General features: G+C 40.9%; 1 protein-coding gene across 2 annotated transcripts in view; it reads right to left on the reverse strand.

Moving 5' to 3' along the window:
• Positions 1-23414, reverse strand: part of LOC116649185 (arachidonate 12-lipoxygenase, epidermal-type-like) — a 99444-nt gene that overhangs the window by 4657 nt on the left and 71373 nt on the right. Inside the window, exon 1 of one of the 2 annotated variants that reach the window (XM_032431739.1) lies at positions 12168-12476. The exons of the other annotated variant lie outside the window; for it this stretch is intronic. The gene's annotated coding sequence lies outside the window, so the exon portion shown is untranslated. Of the gene's footprint in view, positions 1-12167; positions 12477-23414 lie in introns of those variants that run through there. 2 annotated transcript variants of the gene reach the window in all.

Genomic DNA, 23414 nt, shown 5'->3' on the forward strand with positions numbered 1-23414 from the left:
TTTTAAAGATTTTATTTATTTATTTGAGAGAGAGAATGAGAGAGAGAGAGCACAAGAGGGGGGGAGCAGGAGAGGGAGAAGCAGACTCCCCGCTGAGCAGGGAGCCCGAGGTGGGACTCGCTCCCGGGACTCCAGGATCATGACCTGAGCCAAAGGCAGTCACTCAACCAACTGAGCCACCCAGGCACCCTCAGCACCCTCTCTTAATGCTCAAGAATCGGGGACCGCGAGCGATCTCAACACTCGCTGCACAGCACGTCCACGGAGTTGTGTTGCTGCCATCCCTCGGGGACTGTCTTCTGCAGTTCACACTGTTGCCAATAAACCCTTGATTCTTCTTCCCCTCAAACTGGAAGCCCTCTCATCTTCGCATTGACTCCAACCCCTGACCGACTTCCCCTCCACTCTGTAACCTACCATTCATTGTCCTCCAGAGCCTCAACCTCTACTTAGAGAAGAACTTTCTGACAGCCTGCCACCATGTTCTGTCCACCGACCCTGCCTCCAGATCCCTACATTTCACATTTCACTTGTCCGCCGATCTGATCACAATTTATTATCACTTAAAACCCACCCGCAGTATGCCGCTCTTACTGTGGTTTATCTCTCTTTGAACTTTGTGCTCTCACACATCCTCTGAAGGAGAGCATGAGAAATTCCACTGACGTCACTCGTCAGAGGTTATCTCTGCCATCCACTACTGGTTGCTTGTGTGGATACGAAGGTCTATACGAGTAGTGTTTGGTTCTTGGGGCAATGTGTTTAGCTTCATGCTTATCCTTCCTATCGAAAGAACTCCTAGAGCAGGTTCTTTCAGTGCAATACTCCGCCATTTTTAGGCTGGATGTCCCATTGTTTGGCCTGGAAAAAACTGCAGTCCCGTGGCTTCTGCCTGTTCATGTGAAGCCACAGGAATCACTGACACCCTCTCTGTACCCGTCAAGGACGGCGGAGAAGTAGGAGGAGCTGACAGTGGACCCACCTTCCCCCAGGGCAAAATATATTAAGATTCTTGCAGGCCTTCTTGGAAGTCCTTACTAGATTCAAAAATCTGCGGTAAGATTCCTTCATTCAAAAGCCTCCAATAGCAAACACGAGTTTCTATTTTAAAGTATGCCTCCAAATTCAGAAGACAGATCATTCCCTGTTCTTCTGAAATGGCAATGCTCCGTACTCCTGGGGCATCAGAACTCTTCTGCTAACTTTTATTTCACTGTCCTACATACCAGTGATGGCAAGGGGAGATTCACATTCTGCTGGCTTCCCTGCAGTAGCCAAGGACCCAATAGAAGACAGGTGACACATTTAAAACAGGATAATTGGAGGAGACAATGATGAAGGAGGGACAGGGGGTGAGAGACCCACAAAGGAATGCTACAAGATCCTGAGTCCATCAGCCCTGTAGCTGCCACCACCCATGGGCCTGAGGAAAAGGTTACTAAACCTAGAAAAGAGAAAGCTTTCTAAGGAAGCCTTCCTTGAAAGGAACAGTGTCCTTTTGTCAAGTCACACAGCCTAAAATGAACTTTTAGGGAGGGACCCAGGGGAATAAACATGCTGACTTCATTCTCCCTCCCTATGACCTCCTGGTGAGGCTCTCCATTGGACAAACCCAGCTAGAAACCAGGGGGTATGAAAGCCCATTAATTAACCTATAAAAAGCTTCTTTTTTAAAGATTTTATTTATTTATTTGACAGAGAGAGACACAGCGAGAGGGGGAACACAAGCAGGGGGAGTGGGAGAGGGAGAAGCAGGCTTCCCGCAGAGCAGGGAGCCCGATGTGGGGCTCAATCCCAGGACCCTGGGATCATGACCTGAGCCGAAGGCAGATGCCTAACGACTGAGCCACTTAGGCACCCTGGACCAGATGGACTTAACAGATATATTCAGAACATTCCATCCTAAAACAGCACAATACACATTCTTTTCAAGTGTACATGGAACATTCTCCAGAAGAGATCACATATTAGGTCACAAATTAGGCCTCAATAAATACAAAAAGACTGAAATCATACCATGCACTTTTTCTGACCACAACGCTATGAAACTAAAAGTCAACCACAAGAAAAAATTGGAAAGACAACAAATACATGGAGGTCAAACATGTTACTAAACAATGAATGGGTCAACCTGTAAATCAAAGAAGAACTAAAAAAACAAACAAACAAAAACAAAACAAAACATAGAAACAAATGAAAATGAAAACACAATGGTCCCAAACCTTTGGGATGCAGCAAAAGTGGTCCTAAGAGGGAAGTATATAGCAATACAGGCCTACTTTAGCAAGCAAGAAAAATCTCAAATAAGCAACCTAACCTTGCACCTAAAGGAGCCAGAAAAAGAACAACAATCGAATCCTAAAGTCAGTAGAAGGAAGGAAATAATAAAGATTAGAGCAGAAATAAATTATATATAAATTTTTAAAAACAATAGACCATTAAGCAAAAATGAACTATTGGACTTCATCAGGATAAAAAACTTTCGCACAGCAAAGGAAACAATCAACAAAACGAGAAGGCAACCTATGGGATGGGAGAAGATATTTGGAAATGACATATCAGATAAAGGGCTATAAAATACAAAATATATAAAGAACTTAACAAACTCAACACCCAAAAAACAAAAAATCCAGTCAAGAAATGGGCAGAAGACATGAACAGACATTTCTCCAAAGAAGACATACAAATGGCTAACAGACACATGAAAAAATGCTCAACATCACTTGACAGCAGGGAAATACAAATCAAAACCACATTGAGATACCACCTCACACCGGTCAGAATGGCTAAAATTAACAACTCAGAAAAAACAGATGTTGGCGAGGATGCAGAGAAAGGGGAACCATCTTGCACTGTTGGTGGAATGCAAACTGGTGCAGCCACTCTGGAAAACAGTATGGAGATTCCTCAAAATGTTAAAAATAGGGGCTCCTGGGTGGCACATTCAGTTAAAGTGTCCGACTCTTGGTTTTGCCTCAGGTCATGATCTCAGGGCTGTGGGATGGAGCCCTGTGTCAAGCTCCATGCTTAGCATGGAGTCTGCTTGTCCCTCTCCCTCTGCTCTTCCCCACACTCATGCTCTCTCTCTCAAATAAACAAATAAAAAATTTTTAAAAATTAATTTAAAAAAAGTTAAAAAGAGAACTACCCTATAACCCAGCCATTGTACTTCAAGGTATTTATCCAAAAGATACAAAAGTAGTGATTCGAAGGGGCACATGCACCCCAATGTTTATAGCAGCTATGTCCACAATAGCCAAAATATGGAAAGAGTCCAGATGTCCATCGACAGATGAATAGGTAAAGAAGGTGTGGTATATATATACAATGGAATATTACTCATCCATCAAAAAGAATGAAATCTTGCCATTTGCAATGACATGGATGGAACTAGAGGGTACTATGCTAAGCAAAATAAGTCAGAGAAAGACAAATACCATATGATTTCACTCTTATGTGGAATTTAAGAAACAAAACAGATGAACGTAGGGGAAGGGAAGGAAAAATAAAATAAAATAAAAACAGAGAGGGAGGCAAACCATAAGAGACTCTTAACTATAAGAAACAAACTGAGGGTTGCTGAAGGGGAGTGGGGGGATGAGGTAATTGGGTGATGGGCATTAAGGAGGGCACTTGATGTAATGAGCATTGGGTGTTATATGCAACTGATGAATCACTAAATTCTACCCCTGAAACTAATAATACAATATATGTTAATTTAATTGAATTTAAATAAAATTTTTTTAAAACAGGGGCGCCTGGGTGGCTCAGTCGTTAAGCATCTGCCTTCAGCTCGGGTCATGGTCCCAGGATCCTGGGATCGAGCCCCGCATCTGGCTCCCTGCTCATCAGGGAGTCTGCTTCTCCCTCTGCACCCCGCCCCCATTCATGCTTAAGTGCTCTCACTCTCTCTCTCTCTGAAATAAATAAAATCTTAAAAAAAAAAAAAAAAAAACTCCCAACAAACAAAAAAGTCCAGGACCAGATGGTTTCACAGGCAAATTCTACCAAACATTCAAAGAGTTAATACCTATTCTTCTCAAACTATTCCAAAAAATAGAAAAGGAAGGAAAGCTTCCAAACTCACTCTATGTGGCCAGCATTACTCTGATACCAAAACCAGATAAAGACTCCACTGAAAAACAGAACTACAGGCCAATATCCCTAATGAACATGGATGCAAAAATTCTCCATAAAATACTAGCAAACATAATCCAACAATGTATTTTAAAAAATCATGCATCATGATCAAGTGGGATTTATTCTCAGGTTTCCAGGATGGTTCAATAGTCACAAATCAATCAGTGTGATATACCACATTAATTAAAGAAAGGATAAGAAAAATATGATCATTTCAATAGATGCAGAAAAAGCATTTGACAAAGTATAACATCCATTCATGATAAAAACCCTCAACAAAGCAGGGATAGATGGAACACACCTCAACATCATAAAGGCCATATACAAAAGACCTACAGCTAATATCATCCTCAATGGGGAAAAACTGAAAACTTTTCCCCTAAGATCAGGAGCAAGATAAGGATGTCTACTGTCACCACTGTTATTTAACATCATACTAGAAGTCCTAGCCACAGCAATCAGATAAGAAAAAGAAATAAAATCATCCAAATCAGCAAGGTAGAAGGAAAACTTCCACCATTTGCAGATATATAGGAAGGCTTAATATTTTAAAGATGACAATACTACCTAAACCATTCTGCAGTTTTCAATGCAATTCCTATCAAAATCCCAATAACACTTTTTTGCAGAAATGGAAAAACCCATCCTAAAATTCACATGGAATTTTAAGGGATCCTGAATAAGAAAAGTCTTGAAAAACAACAAATTTGAACACTTCCCTATTTAAAAACTTATCATAAACCTACAGTAATCAAAACAGTGTGTTACTGGCATGAAGATAGACATACAGACAAATGGAATACAATAGAGAGCACAGAAATAAATCTCCACATAGAGTTAACTGATTTTCAACAAGGGTGCCAAGACCATTCAGTCTCAGGAGGGGTGGGGATTAAAATCTTTTCAGCAAATGGTCCTGTCTAGGAAAACTGGATGTCCACATGCAAAAGAATGAAGTTGGAACCTTACATTACACATATACAAAAATTAACTCTAAATGGATCATAGACCTAAATTTAATATCTAAAGCTACAAAATTCTTAGACGAAAACCTAAGGGAAAATCTGCATGACCTTAGATTTGGAAATGGTTTAAAAAAATATATGACATTAAATGTGCAGGGCATAAAAGAAAAATTAGATAAAATAGATTACATCAAATAAAAAACTTTTGTGCACCAAAGGCCACTATCAAGAGTGAAAAGACACCCCATGTAATGGGAGTAAATATTTGCAAATCATATATATGACAAGAGATTAATATTCAGAATATACAAAGTACTCCTACAACTCAGTAATATAACTCAACTAAAAAACTGGCAAATGACTGGAATAGACATTTTCCCAAAGAAGACACACATAGCCAACAAGCATGTGAAAACATATTCTGCATCATTAATCATTATGGAAATTAAAGTCAAAGCCACAATAAGATCACTATGTTAACACCCACTAGGATGGTCACAATTTTAAAATAACAGAAAGTGATAAGTGTTGAGAATGTGGAGAAATTGAAACCTTGTGCATTCTGGTGGGAATGTAAAATGGCACAGCTGCTGTGGAAAATAGTTTGGCAATTCTTCAAAAAGTTGTACATAGAATTACCATATGATCCAGCAATTCCACTCCGAGGTATATACTCAAAAGAATCAAAATCATGGACTCAAACAGATACTTGTACACCAATTTTCATGACAGAATTGTTCATGATGGCCCAAAGATGGAAACAACCTAAGTGTCCATACACAGATAAATGGATCAAAAAATGTGGTATATATACACGATGGAATAGTATTCAGCCATAAAAGGAAGTTCCAATACATGCTACAACATGAATGAACCTTGAAAACATTATGCTAAGTGAAATAAACTAGATGAAAAAGGACAAATATTGTATGGGTCTACTTCTATGTTGTGCCTGGAATAGGCAAATTCATAAAGTCAATAGAGGTTACCATGGGCTGGGGGAAGGGGAAATGGGGAGTTATTGCTTAATGGGAATAAAGTTTCTGTTTGGATGATGAAAACGTTCTGAAAGTAGAAGTGATGATTACACACCATCATGTCTTCCTAATGTCACTCAATTGTACACTTAAAATAATTAGAATATTAAATCTTTATGTACATATTTTATTTTGTTTTTTAAAGGTTTTATTTATTTATTTGTCAGAGACAGAGAGAGAGAGCATAAGCAGGGGGAGCGGCATGCAGAGGGAGAAGCAGGCTCCCCGCCGAGCAAGGAGCCTAATGTGGGACTCGATCCCAGGACACTGGGATCATGACCTGAACCAAAAGCAGATGCCCAACCGACTGAGCCACCCAGACGTCCCTATGTACATATTTTAATAGACTTTATTTCATTTTATTTTTTTAGAGGGAGAGAGCGGGGGTAGGGAGAGGGAGAGCGAGAATCTCAAGCAGGCTCCACGCCCAGTGCAGAGCCCGACGCGGGGCTCGATCTCATGACCCTGAGATCATGACCTGAGCTGAAATCAAGAGTCAGATGCCTAACTGGCTGTGCCACCCAGGTGCTCCACAATGGACTATTTTTAAAAGAAATTTTAGGTTTGCAGCAAAACTGAGCAGAAAATGCAGAGAATTCCCCAATTCCCCCTACTCCCATGCTGCCTCCCCCACCATCAACATCCCCACACCAAAGTGGTACGTTTGTTGCAATCAATAAACCTTCACTGACACATCATTATCACCCAAAGCCTATAGTTTACATTAGGGTTCACTCTTGGTTTTGTACACTTTATGGGCTTTGATAAATGTATAATAACATGTATCCCCATTCTAGTGTCATACAGAATAGTTTCATTGCCCTAAAAATCCTCTGTGCTCCATCTATTCCTTCCTCCCAACCCCATAATTTTGCCTTTTTCAGAACATCATTGTCTCAGTCAGTTGGGGCTGCTATAACAAAAATACCATTGACTAGGTAGCTTAAACAACAACTATTTATTTCTCACAGTTCTGGAGGCTGGAAAGTCCAAGATTAAGGCACTGGCAGATTCTCTGTTTGGGAAGCAACTGCTTCATAGATGGGTGGTCTTCTCAGGGTGTCCTCCCACTGCAGCTAGAGTTCTGGGGTCTCTTTTATCAGGGCACAATCCCATTCAAGAGGGCTCCACCTTCATGACCTAATTACATCTCAAATACCCCACCTCCTAATACCATCATATTGAGGGTTAGGATTTCAACATAGGAACTGTGGGGGAACGCAAACATTCAGTCCATAACAATTATACAGTTGAAATAATTCAGTATCGAGCCCTTTCACACGGGCTTCTTTTACTTTATGAGGTGCATTTAAGGTTCCCACATGTTTTTTCATCGCCTGATAGCTCTCTTCTTAGCCCTGAATGATTCTCCATTCTCGGCATGGACCACAGTTTATTCCTTCTCTGTATATCCACGTTTCTGGCCTGAGCATCCCTTTTGCTGTCTGGGCTCTGGTCTCTTGGCCTCAAACTCTTCTGATTTTACCCAGTGTCCCCGTCTCCTTAGAGTGTCCCAGCTCTGCCATTTTGCCTCCATGTGCGTCTTCGTATGTGCTGGTCAGGGGGCTTCTGCCAACCCGGGCCAGGTAACGTGCCATGGGGGTGGAAGGAGGATAGAATGCGTGGGTCAGTAGCTTGGATCCCTGAGTGGTTCTCCCATAGCAGCTAGACCAGCTCTCCTGAAACCCTTGCACCATGCACCCGTCTCCAATCATACGACCAAAACAGGGATATTGTAGACTCTGCCCTTGTCTCCACCAGTCCCATATTGTTTAAAAGGTTAAGAAATGCATGACATACAATCAAATATAACAAGATCAAGGGCCATGTGAGAGGAAAAATGAAAGCTTGAATAAGGACATGAGCAAAACAATGTGTTAAAAAGATGAATCTTAAAACGTAGAGATCGAAGGACCAATCTGAAAATTATGGCTGTCATCTCAATGTAAGGAAATGAAGGCCCGGTCTGGGGTAAGGGCTGTGGGATGGCAAAGGCCAGGAAAGGAAAAGCCTGAATCCTTAAAACATCTTAAATATTTGGTGTATCTATGCCCACAAATATCTGAGGCAATTTAAATGAGGTTGACATAATACAGTTAGTAAGGTAGAAACAGACATGTATGACCCATCAAAATCCACCTATTGATGCCGCCAACCTTTTAAGCCCGGGTCACTGTGTCAGGAAGCAGGAGGTGGCGTTGGAGCTCAGACCTTGCCCTCTCAGATGGGTAATATAAAGATACCCTCTGACGATGTCTGCACTGGTCGCTTAGAAGTTCTTCTGGAGAGGCTTTGTGAGGCAGAGCTGGAAAACCTGGGAGACGGACCGAGTTTCAGGAGAAAAAGAGGGAACCAGGGAGGTTAAACGGGCAGTCAGAGGTTGTGGGTGTGTGCACGACAGAAGGACACTGTTGAAGTTGGGGTACCGGGGGACATGTCCCAGAAGGAAGTAAGCAGACTACTGGAAAGGGGGCCACTGAGGTGCAAATGGGGGACTGAGTGTGGGTGGGCCCAGCGCTCTTAGGGCACACCTCCAGTGAGGGAGGTGAGACAGAGGAGTGGGGCTTGGGAAGGAGGGGACCAGCTCATGAGACAAGGGACACCTCTCCTTCGACATTCTCTCTCTCCCTCTAATCCCCCCTCTTGTCTTCCCCGAGGCTTCTGGGCAAGCACCCTAAACTCCCCCATGGCACATTTTGAGGTTACTCAGTCCAGTACCCGAACATCCCACCCTAACCCCGGGGGAGAGTCCGCTACAACCACCTCCCCTTACTGAGGGATCTGCCCACAGGGGCCGGCTGTTGTTTGCACACCTGCTCGTGGGGACCCCACGCGGACCACACACCCCTAACTTCCCATCCAGCATCTTGCCCCCCGTGACACCAGGCTCAAAGCCCCCGCAGGAATCCTGGTGGGATTTCCTCCAGCGGACAGCTCTTCACTTACTCCTTCGGTGCCCTGCACAGCTCCAGAGCGCATGCCCCCGGAGCCCTGTCCACTGCAGCTGGGCGACACGGAGGCCCCGGAGCGGGAGGAGGGCGGGCCGAGGGTTCCAGCGCCAGGCCTTCTCTTTGGCCCTAGGCTGGAGCCCACCGCGCGGCCTCCCCGTCCTCCCTGTTGTTCCGTCGCTGGCCCCCAGGGGGCTCCCTGTTTCAACCGCGGGCGACAAACCCGGGAGTTAAAATGTGTGGTCCCGGGGCCTCACCTGCAGACCAGGTGGGCCCCTTTCCCACTTTATGGATTGGCTGGGATCAAAGCAATAACCCAGTTCCTTAAAAAAAGGACAGCTGGCGCTTTTAACGGAAAGGATAAAATGTTGCAGCGCGAGCCCTACGCGTCAGGTGCCGAGGAGGTTCATACCGCAGGTTCTATAAATTAGGGATTCCGAGGGCTCTCCCTCTGTTCATCCCCGCGGCGGGTTCTCACGGTGTTTTTTTAAAAAAACAACCTATGCCGTATAAGTAGTGTTTACTGTACCCCTTCCTAATGCAGTGTAGTTTTGCTCTCCCATGTTGTACAAAAATACAGCTTGAGATTTGCTTGTTTTATTGGTTTTAAATGTTTTCTATGTATTCTTGTTTCTCCATTTCCTATAGGATTAATTTCTGGTGTCTGCCTCCTCCTACTCTCTTTAGTGGTGAAATTGTACTTCTTTTTCTACTTTTACAAAATGGAATCCTTAAACCATTCGCTGCGGTGGCCGTCAGCTTCCAGTAAGAGAGGACCCAGGAGGCAGGTGGCTTATTTTTCTTACAGGAGGTGTGGGTAGTAGGCTGTCCATGGCTGCCCGCCTTTGTGGCTTTCATCTTCATGACGGCAAATGGCTTCTGAATCTCCAGGCGTCTTGTTCATGTTCCAGGCAGCCAGAGAGAGTCAAGGAGAGAGACGTTTGTTCTTTGTTCTTGTTTCTTTTTTGGGGGGGGGGGGCTGGCCTTGTCAAGCAACTATGTTCTGATGACTCCTGGCTCTTCTTGGTCAAGCCTGACTGCTGTGTAAGCTGCCGAAAAGCACACAGCTCACAAGTGTACCGGTCAGTGAATTATCCCGGGATGAACAGCCCCATGGAACTAGTATTTATTCAAGAAACAGAAACGTCCAGCATCCCCAAAGTCCCCTCCTGGTATCTTCTCCAATTGCATCTCTTTCCTACCTCCTCAAAGCTAGCTGTTAGTTTTACTTTTAATACCACAGATAGTCTTGTATTAATGGAATCACACAGTATATAGTCTTTTGCTCTGGCTTTTCTTTTTGCTCAACATTTGTTTGTGAGATTCATCTATGCTGCATTTAGCAATAATTTGTTTACTTTCATTGCTATATGAGTTTTGCCTGGCTGTTATAAATGTTAGCAGTATTTTAAAATCACAAACTTTTGCTTTTTAAATATTCCCTGAGTTTGTTTCTATTTTATTAATTTCTGCTCATTACTATTTGCTCTTTTCCACTTTCTTTGAGTTTATTTGGTATTATTTTTCTGACTTCATGAGATGATATGCAAATGGTTGCTACTGAGCCTGGACCTTTTCTATTTTCATTTAATTTTTTTTCTTAAAGATTTTATTTATTTATGTGAGAGAGAGAGCACATGAGGGGGGGGGGTCAGAGGGAGAAGCAGACTCCCTGCTGAGCTGGGAGCCCAATGTGGGACTTGATCCTGGGACTCCAGGATCATGACCTGAGCCGAAGGCCGATGCTTAACCAACTGAGCCACCCAGGCGCCCTTCATTTAATGTTTTAAATCTTCCTTTAAACATAGTTCTAACTGCATGTTTTGACATATATTTTCATTAATATTTAGTTAAAATACTTTTTTAATTTTCAGTATTATTTCTTTGTAGACCCATGGTTTTTTGTTGGTTCTTTTTTTTTTTTTAAACATACTGCTTCATTTCCCTATATTTGAGATTTTTTTTTATTATGTTATGTTAATCACCATACATTACATCATTAGTTTTTGATGTAGTGTTCCATGATTCATTGTTTGCATATAACACCCAGTGCTCCATGCAGTACGTGCCCTCCTTAATACCCATCACCAGGCTAACCCATCCTCCCACCCCCCTCCCCTCTAGAACCCTCAGTTTGTTTCTCAGTCCATAGTCCCTCATGGTTCATCTCCCCCTCCGATTTCCCCCCCCCTTCATTTTTCCCTTCCTGCTATCTTCTTTTTTTCTTTTAACATATAATGTATTATTTGTTTCAGAGGTACAGGTCTCTGATTCAACAGTCTTACACAATTCACAGGACTCACCATAGCACATACCCTCCCCAATGTCCATCACCCAGCCACCCCATCCCTCCCACCCCCCCACCACTCCAGCAACCCTCAGTTTGTTTCCTGAGATTAAGAATTCAGTATTATGGGGGGCACCTGGGTGGCTCAGATGGTTAAGCGTCTGCCTTCGGCTCAGGTCATGATCCCAGGGTCCTGGGATGGAGCCCCGCATCGGGCTCCCTGCTCAGCGGGGAGTCTGCTTCTCCCTCTCCCTCTGCCTCTCTCCCTGCTTGTGCTCTCTCTCTCTCTGTATCTCTGTGTCTCAAATGAATAAATAAAATCTTAAAAAAAGAAAAAAGAATTCGGTATTATACTGAGCAAAATAAGTCAATCAGAGAAAGACATGTATCATATGATCTCACTGATAGTTGAGATTTTCTAATTATCTTTATATTATTTGATTCTAAACAATACGATTGTGGTCAGAAAAGTTACTCTGCATGACTTAAAATCCTTTGAAATTTATTGTGGTTTACTTTATGCCCCTATTTATTCAATTACTGGAAATGTTCCATATGTACTTGAATATATATCACGTGTTTTAGGTCAAACTGGTTAATTATGTTATTCAGATTTTCTATGACCTCACTGATTTTCTGTCTACTCATTGCATCAGTTACTGAGATAGGTGTGATATAATTTCTTTCTAAAACTGAGGATGTCTATTTTTCATTACAGTTATGCCAATTTTTGCATTACCTATTCTCAGACTATGTTATTAGGTACAAAGGAAATTTAGAATTATGTTACCTTCCTGGTGGGTCTTCAGGCTAGATCAGCCTCTTTGTTGTTGTTAATGTCTAATGTTGTATTTTTCTCTTTTTACTTTTGGCATTTCCATATCCATAAGCCAGCCCCCTGTTGAAGAGTATTTGGGTTTCCTGTGAGTCTTTTGCTATTACAAAGTGCTACAATTAAGAGTTTTATACTTACATCATTTCTCCTTTTTGTCCACATACTTTGGGGATAGATTCCTACAAGTGGGATTTCTGTTTCAAAAGGCAAATTCGGGCGCCTGGGTGGCTCAGTTGGTTAAGCGACTGCCTTCGGCTCAGGTCATGATCCTGGAGTGCCAGGATCGAGTCCCGCATCGGGCTCCCTGCTCAGCAGGGAGTCTGCTTCTCCCTCTGACCCTCCCTCCTTTCATGTGCTCTCTCTCTCTCTCTCATTCTCTCTCTCGAGTAAATAAATAAAATCTTTAAAAAAAAAAAAAAAAGGCAAATTCATGCATGATTTTGCTACAGATTGCCCAATTCCCATTTTGCATTCACACCAACGTGCAGGAGTGTTTGTTTCCCTACGGCCTTGCCAACAGGGAGTTGCCAAGCTTTTGGATCTTTGCAAATCTGAGAGGAGAGAAATGACACTTTGGTATGATTCTAATTTGCATTTCCCTTACTACGAGCAAGATGGAAATCTTTTCATATGTATAAGGGCCATTTAAATTTCTTTTTCTATAAACTATATAGATATTTCACTCATTTTTTTTCCTATGGGGTTACTGGTCTGTTTCTTCTCAAATTTTGTAAGTTCAGTATATATTAAAGATAATAGCCTTTTGTGGTACAAGTTGCGAATTATTTCCTAGTTTACCGTTTGTCTTTTTACTTCATTTGTGGGGTTTTGCTGTGCAGAAGGTTTGTTTATTTGTTTTGTATTTACAGAGTCAAGTTCATCTTCTTTCTTTATGGCTGCTGGAATTTTGGTCATGGTTACAAAAGTTTTCCCACTGCCAGATTCTGCAAGAATTCACCCACACTTTCTATTACCTCTTATGGGGGAGGGGGATTATTTATTTGTTTGTTATTGTTTTTTTACATTTAGTTACTTGACTCATTTCGAAGTTTCCCTACTTTATGGTTTGAAGAATGGTTCCAATTTTACCTTTCTCCATGTGGCTATCCAATTGTCTCAACATCACTTATTTAAAAGTCCTTTTCCACAACAAGTATAGATGAAATATTTAATATATATAATTTGTCTTATGCTCTTATATCAATTTCTATATTTGTACAATGTCTCATTGATCTGACTATTTACTTGTGCACCAACACCACAATTTTGATGATGGAGACTTTACAAGGTATTTAGTATTTGACTGGCTCTGATTATGGCCCCACTGCCCTTATTTCTCAGAGATTTCCTGGTATTTTTGCTACTTTATTCTCCCCCCACAAAAGGTTATTATCAGTTTTTTAGGTGTAGAAGAGATTAGCTGTACATTTATTAGGACTGCACTATCTTTTAAAATTAACTTAGGGGTGGGGCACCTGGGTGGCTCTGTCGTTAGGCGTCTGCCTTCGGCTCAGGTCATGGTCCCAGGGTCCTGGGATCGAGCCCTGCATCGGGTTCCCTGCTCCGCGGGAAGCCTGCTTCTCCCTCTCCCACTTCCCCTGCTTGTGTTCCCTCTCTGTCTCTCTCTCTGTCAAATAAGTAAATAAAATCTCAAAAAAAAAAAAAAATTAACTTAGGGGTAATCAACAGGGTGTTGAATCTTTCTGTTCATAAACATGACATGTCTTTCCACTTGGTCAAGCCTGACTTTTGTCTTTGGAGAGTATTTTATAATTTTCTCATGTTGGTTTTGTACATTTCTTGTTAAGATTATACGTAGTAATTTTACTTTATTGGTATTGTAAATGTGGTCTCTCATTGTTTTTTCCTACTAGTTGTTGCTTTCTATAGGAAGGCTTTTGATTTCTGTGTTTAATAATGTATTTGGCTATTTTACTAAATTTCCATTTTGTGTTTAGTAGTTTTCCATTTACTTTTTCTGGATATTCCAGATATATATGATATAATCTGCAAATAAAGATAAATTTACTTCTTCCTATCTTTAAATTTCGCTGCCACTTCTCCCCACCTGCCATGCTGGCTAATCTCTCCAACACACTGTTAAATTATAATGGAGATAGGGAACAATTCTGCCTTTTCTCTGACTAGTAGGAATGCCTCTATTTTTCCCCCAGTAAGAAAGATGTTGGCTTTGTATTTATATATTTTTTCCATGTTAAAGAGAAATCAACTCCTATGTTTTTTTTTTTTTTTTTCAGTGCAAAAAGGCATTTTTATTAAAGCACAGGGACAGGACCTGTAGGCAGAAAGAGCTGACCTAGGTTTTTAGTTGGGGGTTAGGGATAGCATAAGTCTCTAAGGAATGTGTGCATGTTAAAAGCAAGGTCTCCAGGACCTTGGAGGGCTAGCTATTGTTACGATAAGGTTGCTTTTTTTATTTTTTAAGTTGGCTTTAACCTACCAGATTCTCACACAAGAGGTATGCCTAAATTCTCCCACAGAGATTAAGCATTTATCCATTTATCCTTCCAATTTTATTAACTTTTGCCTTATATATTTCGAGTGTTGAGCCTATACAAGTTTATAATTGCTCTATTATTTTGGTGATTGTTCCTTTTGGCATTACACAGTGTCTCTCTTTATCCTTGTTAGTGCTTTCTTGCCTTCTACTTTGCATGATATTAAAAGGGTTATAACAGATATTTTTTGGTTAGTATTTATGGGGCATTTTTTTTTTTTTTTTTTTTTTGACAGAGAGAGACACATTGAGAGAGGGAACACAAGCAGGGGGAGTGGGGGAGGGAGAAGCAGGCTTCCTGCTGAGCAGGGAGCCCGATGAGGGGCTTGATCCCAGGACCCCGAGGCTCGATCCCAGGACCCCGAGATCATGACCTGAGCCGAAGGCAGACGCTTAACGAATGAGCCACCCAGGCGCCCCTACAGGGCTTATCTTTTGCCATCCTTTTTTTTTTTTTCAGTGCTCCAGCATGGTTTTGTTCCAGATATCTCTTCTAAATATACACATAGATTTTACTTTTATAATCCAATATAACATCATCTCTAACTTTTTGCAGGTAATTTTATATGTATTGGAAATATTGATATATTTGGACTTATTTCTCCATCTTATTATGAGCATAATGTTTTTCCACCTTTTATTTGCTTTTTATTCTGTTTTCTATTTAACTGGCAATGTTTCTATATTATCCTTTCCCCTCTCTTCTGAATTAGAAGTCATCAATTGTATTTCTCTGTGTATTTGTATTTACAGAGTCAAGTTCATCTTCTTTCTTTACGGCTGCTGGAATTTTGGTCATGGTTACAAAAGTTTTCCCACTGCCAGATTCTGCAAGAATTCACCCACACTTTCTATTACCACTTATCGGGGAGGGGGATTATTTATTTGTTTGTTATTGACATTTTTTTTTATCAAAAATCTTTTTTAAAAAGATTTTATTTATGGGGCGCCTGGGTGGCTCAGTCATTAAGCGTCTGCCTTCGGCTCAGGTCATGATCCCAGGGTCCTGGGATCGAGCCCCGCATCGGGCTCCCTGCTCAGCGGGAAGCCTGCTTCTCCCTCTCCCACTCCCCCTGCTTGTGTTCCCTCTCTTGCTGTGTCTCCATCTGTCAAATAAAGAAATAAAATCTTTATTTCTTTATTTGACAGAGAGAGTGAGCACAAGCAGGGGGAGCAGCAGAGGGAGAGGGAGAAGCAGGCTCCCTGCTCAGGGAGCCTGATGTGGGGCTGATCCCAGGACCCCGAGATCATGACCTGAGCTGAAGGCAGACGCTTCACCGACTGAGCCACCCAGGTGCCCCTCAAAAATCTAACTATAAATTTTCCTGTAAAATCTAAAAGCATTCAAAATATATATAAATTCTCTGACCAAACCAGAAAACAACTTTTTAGTAAGCCTGAAGTTTTAAGTAACATCTTTATTTGTTCAACATCACTCATCATCAGGAAAATGCAAATCAAAATCACGAGATACCACCTCACACCAGTGAGAATGGCTAAAAATTAACAACACAGGAAACATCAGATGTTGGTGAGGATGCAGAGAAAGGGGAACCCTCTCACACTGTTGGTGAGAATGCAAACTGGTGAGACACTCTGGAAAACGGTACGGAGGTTCCGCAAAAGTTAAAAATAGAACTACATCTTTATTTAAATATAGAAAAAATAGTTATTATGATTGTCTCCTTCCAGCCAATAGTTAATAAAAATCCTTTTAAGTAAAGAAGTTAATTACATTGGACCACATATTTTTATCTTTTGGTGCCCCTGGCATTCCATGCCTTACTTCTGAGATCCTATTTCTTCTCAATGAAATACATCTTTCACTAGTTCTTTTTTTTTTGAGAGAGCAAGCACAAGACCAGGGGTCGGGGGGAGGCAGAGGGAGAGAAAGAGAATCTTAAGCAGTGTAAGCAGTGTCCATGCTCAGCACAGAGCCCCACATGGGGCTTGATCTCATGACTCTGAGATCATGATCTGAGCTGAAAGCAAGAGTTGGATGCTTAACCGACTGAGCCACCTAATGAGGCACCCCTCATTAGTTCTTTAACTGAGGATCTCAAGTGGTTAAATTACATACACGTGCACATACACACACACACACACACACACACACACACTACTCCTCTTGGAAACTATAAAGAACCACAAAGGGAATTAAAAACCCAGTTTCAATAATCTAGGTGACAGAGAAATGCTTCAAACTTAAAATTATGTGTAAATGTATCCAAAAGCAGTCTATACCAACAGAGCTGCCCAGAGAGCTCTGCAGAAAGGCCTGAGAGCAGCTCGGTGGGAGAAGGAGTGATGAGCGGGGTCTACGAGTGGCAGAACCCAGAAGTAATCAGACTGGAAGGGGAGGGGGCAGCACTGAAAGGCATGAGCTGGGTCCCCTGGTAACAGTACTCCATGAAGGGGCCAAGCCTTGTTGGACACACTCAGGTTTGGGAAAACTGAGGAGGTGTAGATACATAAAAGTACCATATTTAAAGAAATAACCCATCTTTCTAGAAATAGGAAAGGGACCCCTTGAGCTGCACACTCTGGAAGGCTATTCCATAACTCAATACCAACAGGAAATTTCTGCAAATAGTTGAGAGAGAAAAATCTGACTCATTCAAATATGAATTTTAAAAAGGAATTAATACAGCATTGAAATAGAGATAGTATGTATTTTTAAAATATGAAAAATAGCACAAAACGTTTCTACAGAAAACATTCACTGGAAATATGTTTTCATGGTTTGGGTAAAAATATACACCCCCGAAATTCACCAGACAGTTTTGGACACAGGAGAAGTCAAGGACTGTTGCTCTCACTAGATCTTCTTGTGGCAACGGCACGAAACAGGCACAGAGAACAAGTTGCAGCCAGCTGAGGGAAAGGTCGGCAGAAGAGCTGGCGGTAAGCACTGCACACACATACTACAGACCGGAGGTGAAAACAGTGATGGGACAAAGGTCACGCGATAGAATGTCACTACTTTGTTTTGATAAGGTGGAAATTGTATAACCAATAAAATGAAGGAATGGGGAGAGAAAATGGAAAGCTGAATAAGCCTCAAGTAGTGAAAGTATAAGCATATTTAACAGTAAAAATGATAAACACTAAAAAAACTAATATTAGCTAAATTTGGGTGGTGGAGAAAATGTAAGAGGAATAGTACACAAGCTAACTTTAGCATTGCTCCTAGTAAGGAACTAGTACCTACTGTCTGAATTATTTGGGATATAATTATACTAGGAACTACTAGGACAAACATACAACCCCCCTGAATATCTATAAAAGTACAATGAAAAGCAAAGCAAGCAGGCCACATAGTGAAATAAATTAAACCCCTCTGTGGCTACGTGTGTGTGTGTGAGATTGTAAACAGGTAAGTGATATATGGACATAGATAATTAAGATACAAATATATATATACATATACATGTATACATACATATACACATAAACAAAATCATACGATGGAACCAGAGATAAATATATATGTGATAATAAATATAAATAAACTTACCATACCAATTACTAGAAAACAGTATTGGAGGTCATGAATTAGAGTTTGAGATATCAGTATGAGCTCATGTTTAGTTTTTTTGTTTAAGATTTTATTTATTTATTTGAGAGAAAGAGAGCGCACAAACAGGGGGAGAGGCAGAGGGAGAAGCAGGCTTCCCGCTGAGCAGGGAGCCCAATGCGGGGCTCGATCCCAGGATCCTGGGACCATGACCTGAGCCGAAGGCAGACACTTAACCAACTGAGCCACCCAGCCACCCCTCGTGTTTAGCTTAATATAGATACTTCTATAGAAGTAGTTATGGATAAATTATACATATTTATTGTATATGTTATGTATTTATTTCTACATTATTATATATTATATTATTATATATCTATAATGACTGGTGGTAAGCATTACATATTTATGTACTGTAAAACTAAGATGAATGAAAACAATGGTGAGAATAAAGGTCACATAATAGAATGTAAATACTTTGTTTTTATAATGGTGGAAATTCTATAATATATATGTAATTTTTTATAATGTGGAAATTCTATAATTTATACACACACACACACACACACCCCATTGTGCAATCAGCTGAGCGGGTTTAGAACCATTGACACTCCAGAAGCAACATGCTCAGACCCTGGATTTAAATGTCATGCTCTAATAAAAAGAATTACGACTACTTAGGGAGGTGGCTGATTCTAGGACTAGAGCAGAAACTATGTAAGACTAGCTTGGAGGGGCGCCTGGGTGGCTCAGTCGTTAAGCGTCTGCCTTCGGCTCAGGTCATGATCCCAGGGTTCTGGGATCAAGCCCCACATCAGGCTGCCTGCTCCGCAGGAAGCCTGCTTCTCCCTCTCCCACTCCCCCTGCTTGTGTTCCCTCTCTCGCTGTATCTCTCTCTGTCAAAGAAATAAATAAAATCTTTAAAAAAAAAAAAGACTAGCTTGGAGTATCTTGTAATGGCAGAAAGTAAGGAAATGCTCAGAGAAACACACACACACACACACACACACACACACACACACACACACACGATGGGAGTATATTTAAGGGAACATAGGAACCTACTGAAAATGTTTCCAATGGCCAAAGCTGGAACAATTTGAGCAATAAAATGAATAAAGCAGTATTAGGTTATAACTCAAATTATAAATATCCATGAGTTCATACTCATGATACAAATAAATGATCAAATAAATAAATAAATGAGGAAGAAAATACAAATCTTCCATACAGAAGAATTCCAAGCAATTTATGTATATACTCTGGTCTGAAGAAAAGAGAGCATAACTCACCATCCTTTAAGTGTGGACTACTCATTGTGACTTCCAAAGAGTTCAATATGGGAAGGGGGGAAAAGAGTAACTTTACAGTGGAGAAACCTGACAAAACAAAACCTGATCAATAGTGATAAGTCATATTGATTATATATACCCTTGATATGATAGGAATGGCATTTTACCTCTGTGGGCTTCCTCTTCCAAACTCATAACCTACATCTAATCATGAGAAAAAAACATCAGACAAATCCCAGTAGAGGGGTATTCTACAAAATACCTGACCAGCGCTTCGCAAAACTGTCAAGATCCAAACAGAAGATCAACAAGGAAACGGTAGCTTTGAATGACACATTGGACCAGATGGATCTAACAGATATAGTCAGAACATTTAGAACATTCCATCTGGAAACAGCAGAATACACATTCTTTTCAAGTGCACATGGAACATTCTCCAGAATAAATCACATATTAGGCCACAAGTCTCAACAAATTTGAAAAGACTGAAGTCACACCATTCATCCTTTCTGATCACTGATCACAATGCTATGAAACTAGAATCCAACCACTGTGGAGTTATTCTTAGAAAGTGTATTGTAAGCCCTAAGGAGTGATTGTGGAAGCAGCTGAAACGTCAGCAGTGTTCCTGTTCTCAGTGTTCCTGGGCAATGGCCCAGTAGGAGCAGGATCCCATGGTCTCCTGGGTCATTCTTAGAAAGTGTATTGTAAGCCCTAAAGGGTGACTGTGGAAGGAAACGTCAGTAGCATTCCTGGTCTCAGGCAATTGAACGCAATGGCCTGGTACGAACAGGATCCCATGATCCCCTGGGGCAGGGCATAGGTTTAGAGCTATGAAAGAATGTAACCCTCAGTCTCCCTTCCTGCATCTGGCAGTTGCTAGCACAAAATCCCGCTCCTCCCTTATCCCATGACTGCCTCCCTGGCATGCCAGCGCATAGGGAAGCGTGCAGGCCTGCTTTATGGCTCCAAGATAGTTGCCATCCCTTGGTACTCCTTTCCCATGCTCTGATGCATCTGTCCTTGCTTTTCTGATAAAAAAATAAAATAAAAGCTATGTGCAGAATCCAGCTGCTGCTACTCTCCCTTGCAGGGGCAGACCTACATGGCTGCTCGGATCGGTGTCTGAGAACTTTATTTTAGTGCGTGACAACAAACCACAAGAAAAAATCTGGAAAGAACACAAACACATGGAGGTTAAATAACATGCTACTAAACAATAAATGGGTCAACCAAGAAATCAAAGAGGAAATAAAAAAAAAAACCACACAGAGACAAATGAAAATGGAAACACAGTGGTCCAAAATCTTTAGGATGCAGCAAAAACCGTTCTAAGAGGGAAGTTTATAGCAACACAGGCCTACCTCAAGAAGCAAGAAAAAAAATTTTTTTAAGATTTTATTTCTTTATTTGACAGAGAGAGAGAGAGCGCAAGAGAGCACAAGCAAAGGGGAGCTGCAGAGGGAGAGGGAGAAGCAGGCTCCCCGCTGAGCAGGGAGCCCGATGCAGGGTTTGTCCCAGGATCCTGGGATCATGACCTGAGCCAAAGGCAGAGGCTTAACCAACTGAGCCACCCAGGTGCCCCAAAGCAAGAAAAATTTTAAATAAGCAACCTAACCTTACACCTAAAAGAGCCAGAAAAGAAGAACAAACAAAACCCAAAAACAGTAGAAGGAAGGAAATAAAGATTAGGGTAGAAATAAATGAAATAGAAACTAAAAAACCAAAAGAACAGAACAATGAAACCAGGAGCTGGTTCTTTGAAAAGATCAACAAAATTAATAAGCTTTTAGCCAGACTCATCAAAAAAAGCAGGGGGTAGGGCGGGAGGACTCAAACAAAATCAGAAATGGAAGAGGAGAAATAACAACCAACACTACAGAAATACAACAGCTTATAAAAGAACATTATGAAAGATTATATGCCAACAAATTGGACAACCTAGAAGAAATGGATAAATTTCTAGAAACATATAACCTCCCAAAATTGAATCAGGAGGAAATAGAAAATTTGAGCAGACTGATTACCAGCAAGGAAATTGAATCAGTAATGAAAAAACTCCCAACAAACAAAAGTGCAGGACCAGATAGCTAGACAGGTGAATTCTGCCAAACATTTAAAAAGAGTTAACACCTATTCTCCTCAAACTCTTCCAAAAAAATAGAAAAAGAAGAAAAGCTTCCAAATTTATTCTATGAGGCCAGCATTACCCTGATACCAAAACCAATATCCCTGATGAACACAGATGCAAAAATCCTCAATAAAATATTAGCAAACCAAATCTAACAATACATTTAAAAAGTCATTCACCACAATGCAAGTGTGTTTCAATATTCACAAATCAATCAATGGGATACATCACATTAACAAGAGAAAGGATAAAACCATATGATCACTTCAATAAGTGCATTTAACAAAGTACAACATCCATTCATGATAAAAACCCTCAATAAAGTAGTTTTAGAGGGAACATACTTCAACATAATAAAGGCCATATATGAAAAACTTGCAGCTAACATCGTACTCAATGGTGAAAAACTGAGAGCTTTTCCCCCTAAGGTCAGGAACAAGACAAGGATGTCCACACTCACCACTTTCATTCAACATACTGGAAGTCCTAGTTACAGCAATCAGACAAGAAAAAGAAATAAAAGCATCCAAATTGGTAAGGAAGAAGTAAAACTTTCACTATTTGCAGATAACATACTATATAGAAAACCCTAAAGACTCCCCCAAAAAGCTACTACAACTGTTAAATGAATACAGTTAAGGTCACAGGATACAAAATCAATATACAGAAATTCATTACATTTCTACATACCAATAATGAAGTAGGCGAAACAGAAATTAAGAAAACAATCCCATTTACAATTGCACCGAAAAGAATAAAATACCTGGGAATAAATTTAACCAAGGAGGTAAAAGACTTGTACTCTGAAAATTAGAAAACACCAATGAAGGAAATTGAAGATGACACAAACAAATGAAAAGATATTCCATATTCATGGATTGGAAAAACAAATATAGTTAAAATATCCATACTAGCCAAAGCAATCTGCAGATTTAATGCAATTCCTATCAAAATACCAACAGCATTTTTTTTTTATTAAAGATTTTATTTATTTATTTGAGAGAGAGAATGAGACAGAGAGAGAGAGCATGAGAGATGGGAGGATCAGAGGGAGAAGCAGACTCCCTGCTGAGCAGGGAGTCCGATGCAGGACTCGATCCCGGGACTCCAGGATCATGACCTGAGCCGAAGGCAGTCGCTTAACCAACTGAGCCACCCAGGCGCCCCCCAACAGCATTTTTCACAGAACTAGAACAATCCTAAAATTTGTATGGAACCATGAAAGGCCTCAAATAGCCACAGCACTCTTTTTTTATTTTAAAGATTTTTTAAAATTTATTTATTTATTTATTTATTTGACAGAGAGAGACACACAGCAAGAGAGGGAACACAAGCAGGGGGAGCAGGAGAGGGAGAAGCAGGCTTCCTGCCGAGCAGGAAGCCCAGTGTGGGGCTTGATCCCAGGACTCTGGGATCACGACCTGAGCTGAAGGCAGACGCTTAACGACTGAGCCACCCAGGCTCCCCTAGCCACAGCAATCTTGAAAGAGAAGAAAAAAACTGGAGGTATCACAATCCTAGATATCAAGATATACTACAAAGCTATAGTAATCAAAACAGTATGGTACTGGCACAAAAATAGATACACAGATCAATGGAACAGAATAGAAAGCCCCCAAATAAACCCACACTTACATGGTCACTTAATCTTCAACTAAGTAGGAAGGAATATCCAGTTGGAAAAAGACAGTCTCTTCAACAAATGGTGTTGGGAAAACTGGGTAGCTCCATGCAAAAGAATGAA

Source organism: Phoca vitulina, unplaced genomic scaffold (genome assembly GCF_004348235.1).
Source record: "Phoca vitulina isolate PV1807 unplaced genomic scaffold, GSC_HSeal_1.0 scaffold47, whole genome shotgun sequence".
Taxonomy (NCBI): Eukaryota; Metazoa; Chordata; class Mammalia; order Carnivora; family Phocidae; genus Phoca; species Phoca vitulina.